Source organism: Salvia hispanica, chromosome 2, assembly GCF_029641045.1.
Source record: "Salvia hispanica isolate PSC_SH4W2 chromosome 2, Shi_PSC_v1, whole genome shotgun sequence".
In the NCBI taxonomy this organism is placed as follows: Eukaryota; Viridiplantae; Streptophyta; class Magnoliopsida; order Lamiales; family Lamiaceae; genus Salvia; species Salvia hispanica.
This window is the reverse complement of record NC_142693.1, coordinates 39,751,349-39,765,113: the sequence shown is the minus strand read 5'-3', so window position 1 is coordinate 39,765,113 and position 13,765 is coordinate 39,751,349. Positions and strand designations below refer to the sequence as shown.

The 13,765-nt window shown below is 36.2% G+C and overlaps 1 non-coding gene across 1 annotated transcript; it reads right to left on the bottom strand.

Moving 5' to 3' along the window:
- Positions 1-13,428: 13,428 nt before the first annotated feature.
- LOC148932388 (small nucleolar RNA R71) lies at positions 13,429-13,535 on the bottom strand. The gene has a single exon (XR_016136089.1). It is a non-coding gene; the product is annotated as a small nucleolar RNA R71 (small nucleolar RNA).
- Between the last annotated feature and the right edge of the window lie 230 nt (positions 13,536-13,765).

Sequence of the window (13,765 nt, the reverse complement as noted above, 5' to 3'; positions counted from 1 at the left end):
TTCTGTCTCCTTTATTCTCCTATTTATAATAAGTCACATATTGGGCCCAGACAGGGATCTATGGAAGGCTTTGGATATGGGCTCCTCCAATTAGCTTTTTACTAATTAAATTAAACCCAATTTAATATAAGCTTAAAATTGGAATATTACGAGCAGCCACTACAGAAGTAATACTGCACTCCCCATCCAAATCCGAAATTATAAGTACTTCGGGTTTCCAATAATTTATATTTATTTCCCGCACTTAAGATAGAAACATCCATCAATTAATTATTGTCTGCTATGGACTTAATTAATTAATATCTTATTTATTCCAAGAGAGGACTCAGCAAGAAAATCTTATTTATTATTCATAGAGTAAACAAACTCCAACTAGCTAGGTTCCGAATAATAAAACCTTATTTCAAGCTTCTCTTGAGGATGTTATCAAACGAGACTCACCTCACGCACGATTCAACATAATAGCAATCCTAGCACCGCTAGATATTAATCACCACTACCCAATATACCAGGCTTATTGGGTTGCGAAAAACCCGCACCATTTGGTAAGTAAAAGTAGTGCATAATCAATACCGTATGCTCAATGCCAACGTACATTGATTGAGAAATAATTTACGAGACCTTGTCTTTCAGTAGATAGCATAAAGATTGTCTCACTATTAGATCCATTCAGTGCTATACCACACCAACGTCATTTTATTTCAGTAAGGCTTAGAAATAATCGGACTGACATTGCAACCTTTCACGATAGGTAGTCTAAGCCTATCTAGGTTGTGAAATTATTCTTTTTCTTTGTTTAGAACTGACCGTGTTACCTTAAAGTGAACGACGCCCACAACCGGTCTACTAAAACAAAGACTTAGACTTTGTTAAGTTACTTATACATTTCAATATGCAATAAACATCCATTAAATGTAAAACATAACAACATTATGACAAAAATAATCTGTTTATTTATTTGGAAAACAAAATAAGAGTTTTAACAGTATTCAATCACTCGAAAGGTGATTTCTAGTATACAAACTCTAACATTTCCAACTTTCATATTGGGAGATTTCTTCGATAAAGTAAGCACATAATCAACCTATATTGAGATTAATACATCATTTTGTTTATATAAGTTTCTCTTAGTTGACACTGCATTACTCCTACAGTTTAGAAAGTACCATTGTTGAATAATTTTTGAATAGGCTGTAGAAGAAAGAAATAGAGAAAATTTACCTACATCACCAGTTGATAATCTTGAAGAGGTCAGACAGACTGTTGAAGAAAATGAACAAAGCAAGGAGAAGATGATGTGTGATGGTGATAATGAATCAAACTCTCCTATCTTGACAGCCGTACTAGGATCTCCACAGACAGCATCCTCATTTCTCCAACAAAAAGAAGTCAATGCTTTAGAGCATGTCAACACACAAGCATCAGTTTTAGGATCTGAGAACAGAGGAAGTGAGTTGGAAATTCAAGTAGAAGTTGAAGCTGATAGGGCATCACCAACAACTGAATATCTTGGACATGTCAATACTCAAGCATCAATTATAGAATCTGAGAACAGTGGAACTGAGTTGGAAATGCAAGACGAAGTTGAAGCTGATAGAGCATCACCAACAACTGAATCTCCTGGACATGTCAATATTCAAGCATCAATTATGGGATTTGAGAACATGAGAACTGACTTGGGAATTCAAGCAGAATAACTGTTTACCAGGTAAAAAAAATTAAAATTAACTTTATTATTCTTAAAAAAATGAATGAATTATTGTTAACATTGTTTGTAATAGTTGTTAAAATGGCTTGTATGTGTAGTTGTCAAAGCATGTAGATTAGTTTACATAACTTGTCTGTGCAGTTGACATGATATGTATCGTAGTTGACATAATCATATTAGTTATTGACACGGTTACTGTAATTGCGAGTAACATTAATTCACTGACAACAGAACCCGAACCCTATTCTGATCTCTGAGATTCCACTGGCTGAAGCTAGAGAGAGACGGACTCGTGCTGAAATGCATCCTAGCCTAGTGCTACGCTCAACATTTGAAATACGAGTCGTGCATATGAAAACCACCTTGAACCTAGAAGAAAGAGATGTGTACTACTGCATAGTAGAAATTGAAGGAACAAATGAGTATGCATAATTTAATTCTTTGAATAATCTATACAATACTTTTATATTTTCATGCAATTGACATAATTTATGAATGATATTTAAATGTTGTCTGCACGCTTTCATTTCAGTGATTCATGTGTCTACACTAATGGCTTTGTTTGGGCAAGCAAAAGAGTGTTTTCATCTCTGAAACCCCATTCAGAAATGAGTATAGGTGTAATTGATGTATGGGCAGCACACCTGAACTACAAGGAAAGAGAAAGGGCAGAATCGTGACCTCCGCGCCTGTTTCTGACAACATCCCCATGCGTGAGTAATCTAAATTTTTGTGTCAACTATTTGCATGACAAATTTCACTAACAAAAAATGTTAAATGCAGTATTTGAATATAACAAATCGGCAGCCTCATTGGGATCCATTACAATCCAAGAACAACTTTGTGTCGCGAATTGAACAAGAGATTAGAACAATAGAAGATTTCGATTGGAGAAAGATTGATTTGGTAACAAATTTATTTTTGTACAAAGATCTCACAGTTTCACCTACATAATTTTGAACAGTAGTTGTCAAATTCTTTTCTCTAATTTTTTCTATCATACAATACAGATCTTCTTCCCTGGTTTTAAAAGTGGCTATTACTATCTTGTGGTATTCTGGATGAAGATGAACAAAATTGAGATAATTGATAGTGCCAAACCACCTAGAGACAAGAATCCCTTGGAAAAGTATAGCTTTGATGTTGCAATAATGGTATGCTTTTTTAAATATAACTAACATTATGTTTAGATTTTTGTTGACATAATTTATGTATCTTTCTAATATGCTTTGTATGCAAATTTTAATTTAGTTTTTTATATATTTGCAGAAAGATATGTTTGAGGAATACTTTATAGAGAATAACATGACAGATCTATCAGAAAATGTAAAGACGTCTCCATACAAAGTTATTGCTTTAGATTGGGCCACAAACACCAACAAAGAAGACAGCGGTGTTTATATGATGAGACATATGGAGACATACTTTGGCAGCAAGGGAAGGGATTGGAATGTAGGCTTTTCTCCACGTGGCATGAAGATTCTACAGGTACTCAGAGTAAGATATTGCGAAGCAATGCTTACATCATAGAGCAACAAGAAGTGTATGGATATGATACGCAGTGCTAACATCTGGATGAATGCAAACAAACAAAGATTGTCTGCGTTACAGAACAAGTACAAGGAATGGTTTAGCCGTAGAACCAATAAGTAAACAACTGTTTTATTCTAATTTGAACAAAGAGTGATTTGAATATTTGATGTTATCATGTTTTTTAGATGGATGTGTAAAACAATTATCAAATGTGGTTTTTAAACAATGCAGTCTGTGATAATATGTCAACTATCAAATCAGTACAACAACTTAAATATAAATGTCAATAACTTGAATTGAATGTCAACAGCTCAAAAACAATTCTTGTAACTAAAAAAAATATACAACTATTTTTCTTACTTTTTTAATTTGAAACATGTACTGGCATCATTATCATAAAAAACATGTTAATAGTTTCCATATAAAAACTCAACTATAATTATCAAATGTCAATAACTTATAGCAAAAATGTCAACAGCTTGTCAATATGCTTCATATAAAATTTCAGACAACTCAATATTTGGAACATATTCATGAATTATGGTCATACAATACATGTCAATATAAAACAAATTAAATGTCAAAAACAAAAAGGAAATATAAATAAATTGTATGTAATGTCAATAACTAAATAATTGTCATGTCAACTGCCTTTTTTTCAAATGTTAACAATGTCAACTGCCTTTTTTTCTAATAAAATGCAGGAAAAAAAATTTAATTCAAAACCCTCTACTCTACAAACTATTTCGCTAACTCACAAAAAAACGTAGCAATAAATATTTCTCTACCATCTACTCTCTCACAAATAGATTACCGCTCAAAAAATTTCGACTACTCTCTCATATACAAACCCTTCATCTACTCGACTTCATCTCTTTTCTAGATTTCTAAATCGATTAAGAGTATTAGGAATGTCAACCGGACAAAAAAACACAAGTGATTCAGTTGGATCGTCGACCGTTCCTGGAAAAACGACATCAGAAATGGAGGTCAACACCAAATCAACAAAAAGCACTGAAACGACTCATTCGGGTTAAAGATTTCATTCGTTTTTTAATTGTATGACTTCAATTTTAGTTTTTTAAAACACAATTTGATTATTCAAAAGATTTTATTTTTAGGTTACATTATTTAATTTTCTGATGAGTTCGACTTATGCTTTTTTTAAACAGCAGAAAAATATTCTTGCAGTTAAGTACTATATATTTAAATTTTTATGACATTTTATACTATAATTATTAACATAATGTATGCTTATTTGAATTGTTGTTGACATAGTCATATGGTTGCTATAAAATAGATATGTTCTGTATACACAAAGATGAATTCATATGTGAAGTGTGAGAGGATTACTTAGTATTATATTATATATATCAACAGGGTATGACTGCACTTGTCATATGTATGCTTGTAGTTGCTATAAATTTTGACATGATATTACTGTATTGTTGACATTTTGTTGACATAGTGGTATTGACATTTTATACAATAATTATTGACATAATGTATGCTTGTTTGAATGGCTGTAACATAGTCATATGGTTGCTATAAACTGTATATGTTCTGTTGACATGGGATTATTTATATTTAGAAAGCGTATGACTGCACTTGCCATACGTAGGGTTGTAGTTGCTATGAATTTTGACATGATATTACTGTATTGTTGACATTTTTATTGTACTTGATTTTAATCCAGAAAAAAAAGAACACATCAAAGCGAAAAAGAAGCACATCAATTGATGAGGACGAGTTAACTATATCTGAGATTAGAAGCAAAAGAAGAAATGACTGGAAACAGTTAATTGCTTCTGAGATTAGAAGCAAAAAAAACGGAATGACAAGCACATAGAGGTTAAGGAACATAATAAGAAAAGTAATTACTTTTCTAAACTGCTTCTAATCAAAAGGAAGACGTTGTTTTTTATTGAAACCATGAGAAAAATGAATGAGGCACAGGTTGGTTAATGCAGTGAAGGAGTTGGGTTTTGGGAATGTTTTGCATTTCAACATAGAGTACATTCCTAGCTTTTTGGTATTCGAGTTGGTGAAGAGCTTTGATGAAAAACAGTGCAAGATAAAGCTTAATAATGGGAGGAGTGTTAATATTACAGAAGACGATGTGGAGCTGGTATACGGATTTCCGAGAGGTAGGATTAGTTACTCCAGATATATCTGTAAAAGTAATACAGCTTTCATGAGAGAGTTAGGCAAAGATTGTCAAATAAAAAAAGGAGGAAACGTTAGCTATAAAGCGGTTGAAGAACTTATGTTAGCAAATTGTCAAGGAGGGACAAGGTTCAAGAGATTGTTCTTGGTACTATTAGAAGCAACATTGATTGAGCCATCAACATGTGGAACAATCAAGTCTAAGATTGGGGAAATAGTTGATGATCTGGACAGTATTAGAAATGTCAACTGGTGTTCGTACGCATTGTCTGTTCTCAAGTTTGCAAAGGAAAATTGGTCAAAGAAAAAGAAGAATGCTTTTGCAGGACCACTTCCTTTGCTCATGGTATGTTTTACATTTCACATTACAGATTATTAACAGTGAACATAATTACATTAGGTTGTATGAGTAGTTGATATAGCTAGTAATTGTTATTGATATGGATTTTATATGCAGCTCTGCTACATAGATAGAGTTTTACAAGCCAAACGTTCAGTTCCTCGTACATTCCCAATAATGAAAGGCTGGACAAGCACACATCTGCAAGCTAGGGAAAATCCAACCAAACATTAATCCACTTAGACTAACGTTTATTTCCTCGGTCAAGAATTATTGAGCTGATTTCTCAAGTAGCTTCACATAAAGCAGAAAATTACCCCTATAGTTAAATCTAAAGAAGTGGCTGCACTCTTGTAAAATTCTTAGACAATTGTTATAAGTTATGTAAGCCAAAATATCAGAACATGCTTCAAATTACCAGGATCAAAATGTCCAGTTTAATTATAATACACCAATTCAGACACACGATGTCAACAGAATATTTAACAAGTAACATAAATCATGTCAACAAAGCATAAATCACCAACATAACACAACAAAATAATGTTAATGAAACAAAATGTCAACGAAGAGCATAGCAACAATACAGAATATTTACCAAGGAACATAAATCATGTCAACAGATTTTCAAGTCATGTCAACAGAGCATAAATCACCAACATAACACAAAAAAATCATGTTAATGCAAATCAAACCAAACTACCTCCACCATTCATCGACGTAGACTCGAAATAAGATGAAGAATCCATCAAATAACACTTAGTTGTTGATTACGAACTGAAGTCGAACCTAAAGATGAGAAAATCAAAAAAAAGAAAAAATTTATTAGGAACAAATTTGACTGGAGAAAAACAAATAAAACAGAAAAACAGAATCAGAGTCGGTAAAATCGACCGAAAAACTTCAAAATCAACAAAGAAATCCGTCGAACTGGTCGTCTGTTTTTTTTTTGTCATCTAAGTTCGAAATGAAAGACATGTGGAAGGCTGATGTGATTCTTGGAATTAAGATCACACATGGAGAACAAGGAATTTCCATTTCTCAATCACATTATATTGAGAAGGTGTTGGAACCATGGATTATAGGTTGACTTATTTTGGATTTCCTTCTGTTCTTGAAGGTTATTCGGATGCAAGTTGGATTACCAATATGGAAGATCATTCTTCCACAAGTGGTTGGGTATTCCGTCTTGGAGGTGGTGCTATATGTTGGGCATCAAAGAAACAAACTTGTATCACGAATTCAACAATGGAATCGGAGTTTGTGGCATTAGCAGCAGCTGGTAAAGAAGCTGAACGGCTAAGAAATCTAATATATGAAATTCCATTGTGGCCTAAACCGGTATCACCTATATCTATCAGATGTGATAGTGCAGCTACCTTGGCTAATGCATATAGTCAAGTATATAATGGAAAGTCAAGACACTTAGGTGTTAGACATAACATGATTCGTGAACTTATTATGGATGGTGTGATATCTGTGGAGTTTGTGAGAACTCATGATAACTTAGCCGATCATTTAACCAAAGGGTTAAGTAGAGATCTTGTGCACAAATCGGCTATAGGGATGATGGGATTAAAGTCCACTACAAATCTTTGATATTAAGATACCCAATTCCCATTTAGTATGACACTAGATGCATAATTCAATGTGGAAGACTTAATATTTGGAGATTGGAACACATTTGAAAATCGTCCCAAGGTATGTGTTCGGACCTACAAGTTAAGGAGGTTGAATGTATATATTCTTAATAGTTCTTTTGAGAAATTGCAAATGTAGGTGCAAGAATAAAGGAGCTACCTATATAAGCATGAAGTTTAGCAGTTTCAAGAAGCTGGGACTTGGTTTCGACATGTTTATGAAGGATAAGGACATAGGCTAGAAAAATATAGTGTCAAGATAGAACATATTCGTATGTAAGCTTTTGTGTACATTATCTTCGTGTATTCAATGTGAGTTCCCAGGGTTCAATCCTTAGAGACACCCGGGGTATTCAAATATTTGAAATATGTAATGTACTAAGGTGGAATTCAATCGTTACGGTATTTCATTTATGCAATAGTTTGAACGTTTGAGTTGACTTGTTTTAGTTAAATCAAGGATTGCACTAAAATAGGGGAGGATTGTTGGATATTTTAGTGTAATTGGGTTAACTTGATTGATCAATATGGAAGTGCGGAGTGCACGCTTATTTGAATTCATTATGATGGACGGGGGTCCGGGGGTAGCGTCCCCGGGTAGCGGGGTCCAAGGGGCAGAGCCCCTGGCTGGGGTCGAGCTGTGTAAGAAATTCATCCGGAAATGTAATTTTTGAAAGTCAAAGGACTAATTTGCAATTTCGGAAACCTTTTGAAAATTAGTTATTTTCGGTTTTTCCCCCAACAGATACACTGTTTCATCTACAAAACCACTGTTTCATCTTCTTCAAAATCAGATCGATTCTTTTGGTTCAATATACTTCTCGAACATCAACATACAAAAGCTCTGATTTCTCTGAATTGTATCCGATCAAATATTTTGGTAGAACCACCGAAATTGATTTGATCTGAAACTGATTTATCACGACTTTCAGATTATCCGTTTTTATTCAATATTCTAAATCTCCCTAACAAGAATGATGTATGGAAGCTAGGGCTGGGGAAAAATACCGAAAAAATGATATATCGCTCGTATCGTATTCAAAAATATCGAAAAATTATCAAATTTTTGGTATATCGTAATTTTTGATACGATACGGTACCGTATCGTAAGTTTCCGATACGATAACTATATGAATTTCCTTATATCGCGATATATCGTTTTATATCGAATATATCGAAACATATTGAAATTCAATACATATTGAAGTTTAAAATTATAAATATATATAAATCCATTTAATTCATTCATATATTTAGAAAATATACATATGAAACCCTAATAAGGGTATTTTATGTGGTGCTATTTTCGGTGGGGCTTTTGAAGACCGATAGTTGGGGTCAAGGGTATTTTATGCAAGTAGCGGGGGATCACTTTCCCGTTCCACTCCCGCAATTGACCAAGGTCGATGTTTGGGCAAACCAAGCCAATTGGAAGCTCGACACGCCCGCCCACCGGAGAACTATCGAGGCTAACCCCGTCAATGGGGAGTTTAGGAAGAGGAACATTCCCTCTCGCATTCCTCAATTTGAGCCCGATGAGGATTCCGCGTTTGATGCCATTGATAACTATGAAGAGGGCGCGGAGCATTCACAAGCTCAAGGGAATGAAGCACCGCCACCACCGCAATCCCAACCACGACGAGAAGAGGAAGAAGAAGAAGAGGAAGTGGAAGGACATCGCCGCCGGACAAGAGCGAACCGCCGCCGCGGGAGGCCAAATCCGGAAGAGGAGTTTCAAGTCAACACCTCCGCCCAATTAGGAGAAATTTTCTCCTACATGCAAAACATGTCCAACACTTGGGACAATCGATGGGCGGAGCAACAAGCGGAGAATGCCTACAACCGCCAAGGGTGGACGGCTCAAGGCGATTGGCGCACGGCAGAACAAGAATTTTGCGAGCAACAACGTTTGGAAGACGCTCATCGGCGTCAAAAATATGAAGAGCTCCGGAGGATGGCCGCCGAAGCTAGAGAGGAACGAGAGACAATGAGGAGTGATATCACGTACCTCGTTGGAGCTTTCGAGGATCTTAGCGTCCGTTTCCCTCCACCTCCTCAAGATTGAAGAAGTCAAGCTCGATGACTTTAAATGAGCATTTGTACCATGTTTTTGGATGTTTTTGAGACGATTTATTTCCTTGTTTTAACAATTTTTGCTTTATTTTTAAGTATTTTTTTTTTGGTTTAATTTTGTGCTTTGCAAAAATTTTCGCAGGTTCTGACCTCTCCGTGGCGACCGCCGCAAGCTCTGCGGCGGTCCGCCACCTGAACGCTGGAAATCATCTTTGACATGCGGCGACCGCCGAACAGCTGCGGCGGACCGCCACCTGGGCACAATTTTCCAGCGCGATTTTTCGAAATTCTTCGAAATTTCGCCCCGCTCAACCTCTACGCGAAATTTTTCAGGGTACGTTTTTGTTTTCAGTAGTATACTCACGCCCCTACCGACTCTACAAACTTATTTTACACTTTGTTGTAAATAAGTTTGGGGGGATGAAGTGGTGGACCGTGAGTTTAGGGTTTTCTTTTTGTTTTTTGTTTGTTTTTGCTTTAATTTTCCAAAAACCCGTAGGAGATTTTTGTGATCTAAAAATGTTTTCTTGAATCCATGTCATGAACATAACATGAAGAACTTAGAAACACGCATGCTTAGGGACACATTAGACCGAGTTGCCAATGATATTATATTCCATCTATGTTTAAGTGTGGCTTAACGTTTTGATATGATGGTTGGGTGGAAAGGTGCATAATTAGTGAATTGCTTGTTCGCCTTGAATCGTGCTTTTACCTTGTGAGATTTGAGCTTTAAATTCATTCTTGTGTGATTTATCTGTATGCATGTATATGTTTCTAGAACTTGCTCCTAGTCTGCCTAAGTTTACCTAGTGTTTAAGTTGTTTAGGAGGATGTTAGGCCGTCTTTTCTTAGCTACTTTTATATCCAAAATTTTCGACCCTCTCAATTTTTTCCTTTGGAGCCAATTTTGAGCCTTTAAGCCTTTTCTTTGGAAGCCAAAATAAATGGGGGGACAATTCCTTGGGTTTTATAGTTTTTGTTATCTTCTTTTGTAAAGGAATTGGAGAGATAAGGAGGAAAGTATAAAAAGTAGTGTGCTTAATTTTAAGAAAGTACAAGTTGCGAAATTGAGAAAAATTCCAAATATGTGCTTGATCTTAGAAAAAAAAGAGAAAGGATGTGTAAGAAAGAAAAAAAAAGAGAAAAAAAAAAGAGGAAAAGAAAAATATGTGTGAAAGGTTGAGAAAAAAAAAACGAAGGATTGAAAGTAAGTTGAAGGAGAAAAATAAAGTGTTAGAAGTGCCTTAAGTTTTAGAAAAGTGGAGTCATCTTAACTCTACTTGGGATATTTTTATATTTGAGTCACTTTTTAGCCAAATGTTCCTCACCTACCAAAGAGCCTACGTTACAACCGAAAAGAAAGACCTTTCGGACTTTTGATGCTTAATCACATTGAGTAGAGGAGGGATTAGACTTTGAGCAAGCCTATGGTAAACTTTGCATGATGCATGATTTGAGTGATTTACACTTTACCTTTATACACTTTGAGAGTGAGAGAAAGAACACTTCCCATCTTTGGAAGTTTGCCACATGTGAGTGCTTGAATTCAAGGTGTTCCACGAGTTAGTAATTAAAGTGCACTATTAAGCCCTGCTTGATTTGATTGTGTTAATACATGCTTAATCTATTCTTTCATCTTTTGAGGCAATTATGACGTCTAGTCTTTGAGCATTCCGTGCGTCTATTCTTGTGTCTTTAGTGTTTTGTTCGAGGACAAACAAAAATGTAAGTTTGGGGGAGTTGATACGCCCGGATTTTGCACTGTTTTAAGGCCATTATTTGGTCCGTTTTTGTCATCAAAATCACTCTACATGTCCATTATTTGCATATTCTATACATTTTGGTATTTTGACGTGTTTTGTGAGAAATGTGCATATTTGAGCCGAAAAGGGGAGTAAAAACGCATAGTCTGGAAATCTGGAGTCAGACAGCGACCGGCGACCGCCGGCGCCCGGCGGTCAGAGCTATGTGGCGGCCCGCCTCAGAAATTTACGCCAGGAGAAGAGTCTCGCCCGGCGACCGCCGGAGGACATGTGGCGGTCCGCCACCAAAGGGTCAAAGTCTCTGGACTCCAACGCGGCGACCGCCGGCCAAGGTGCGGCGGCCCGCCGGAGAAAGGCGGCGAATCCGACCAGCCCTAGATTTGCTCCAAGATTTACCAAATTTTGAAGATCTTTTCCTTCTATGATGAGGAATAATCTTCCCCTATAAATAGGACCTCAAGCTTCATCAAAAAAAAGAGTTTTTTTTTCCGACACACAACGAGAACACATTCATAGAGATCAAAAGCTAGAGTACTTCAATTGTGCAAGGAGTTGAAGAAGGATTTCAAGAACATCAAGAACGACAAGGATTCAACCTACGGGTTTTATTTGCTTTAGTTTTATGTTCAAATTACTTTCCCTTCAATCTATGTTTTTAGTTTATTCAGTCATGTGTAACTAAACTCATAGGATTCTAGGGATGTGTTAGTAGCAACTTTGGTTATACAATTCCGTTTTCTATTTAATATCCGTTTTTTTTTTTACTTTGTTTCTTCCCTAAGTTAATCATGATGCTTCATAATTGAGTGACACAATTATGTATGATTCAATACAACTTGCTTCATAACTGTGACAGAGTTCTAGCGAGTTAGATCCACTTAGTAGACACTACAGTTAGCTTCCTTTAATACGGCACTGTTAATTGAGAGTGAGGACTTTTCAAGGGTCTTAGGAGCTTTTTGGAGTTACGTGTTAGGATTGACAACCCTAATGTTAGTAATCAACGTTTGTATCGCATGAGCATAAGCTAGGTGACTCGTCCTTTCAAAGTATTAACTGTGCTAGGGTATTGTAGAGTGGAATTTGTATAACCATAAAAGTGAAAGCACATCCCTGGAATTCCCCTTATCTCTATAATTTTATCTCCGTGATTTGCTTGCATTTAATTGTTTACTGTTTTTAATATTTACTGTTTTCAAAAAGTTACAAAATATTCATGTTTCTCCAGATAGTAATTTAGTTCTAGTAGAAGATAGACACTTTGTGTACATCTTCCCCGTGTTCGATACCCGGTACTAACCTTTTGCTATACTATACCTACTTTGTATACTTGCAGGTATTTATAGTGCAAATAAAAAGTGCATCAGATAACGATATGAAGTTCTTTCATATCGATAACCCACCCCTAATGGAAGCAATATGTTAAGGTAAAATTTAACATATTTATGTATTCCTTATTTGGCTTGCAAGGATTTTAACAATGAATTTCAAGTATCCTATTGAATAGTCACATCCACAAGTTAAAGCAATGCGATTCAAATAATTTATTTTAATCGCTTTCATTTTATTTTTATTGCTTTCTGTTTTAATTTTTTTAGTTTAATTTGTTTTTGTTTTCGAGTCTTGCAGGTTTTGTATGCGAAGCGTTCTGGGAAGTACATCTTAGAGCCGCTTGATTTAGAGCTTGAAAGAACTCGTAGAATAATAAGAAGTGAAAAAGGATCAGGAAAAATGGGTGACCGAACAGATATTGAGAAGCTGCAGGAGATGGTGAAGTTGCTGATGGATGAGAGAGATGCGGAGAGAGCAGCCCGAGAAGCCATGGAAAAGAAGAACAGAGAAACATTACCTGTGATGAACATATTCAATCATGGGAATGTGATCACTTTTCCTAACGGCCCTCGTATTGATGCTAACAATTTTGAGTTACGCATGCCCCTTATCCAAAGGGTCGAGCAAACTCCTTTTGCAGGTAGGGCGACTGAAGATGCTAACCGCCATCTCTCCAAATTCGTGGAAATCGCGAACACTCTGAAATTAAATGGTGTCGACGATGATGCCATACGGGTAAGACTTTTTCCATTCTCATTGATTGATTCTGCTAAGGAGTGGTTTGAGTGTATGCCACCAGAAAAGGTCTCCACATGGAAGGACATCGTAGCTACCTTCCTCGACAAATACTACCCGCCAGGCACTATTTTGAAGCTCAAGAGTGAGATCTTTCAGTTCACACAAGGCCATGACGAGCCCCTCTATGAGGCATTTGCTCGTTTCAAAGCTCTTCTTCGAAAGTGCCCAAACCATGGTTTTTCCATAGACCATCAGGTAGGAATCCTCTATAATGGATTTAACGAGAAGATATGTGCTATGCTTGATTCAGGAGCAAATGGAGGATTTCTAAGAAAGACAGGAGAGGATGCCATGGCGGTGATCGAGGAGTTCGCCACCAACAGTCGGGGGTGGTCTAAGGAAAGGCATGCCACGAGAAGAGTAGCAGCCATAGAAGAGGCCGAAGAAAGTTCTTTTGCTAAGGAGTTAG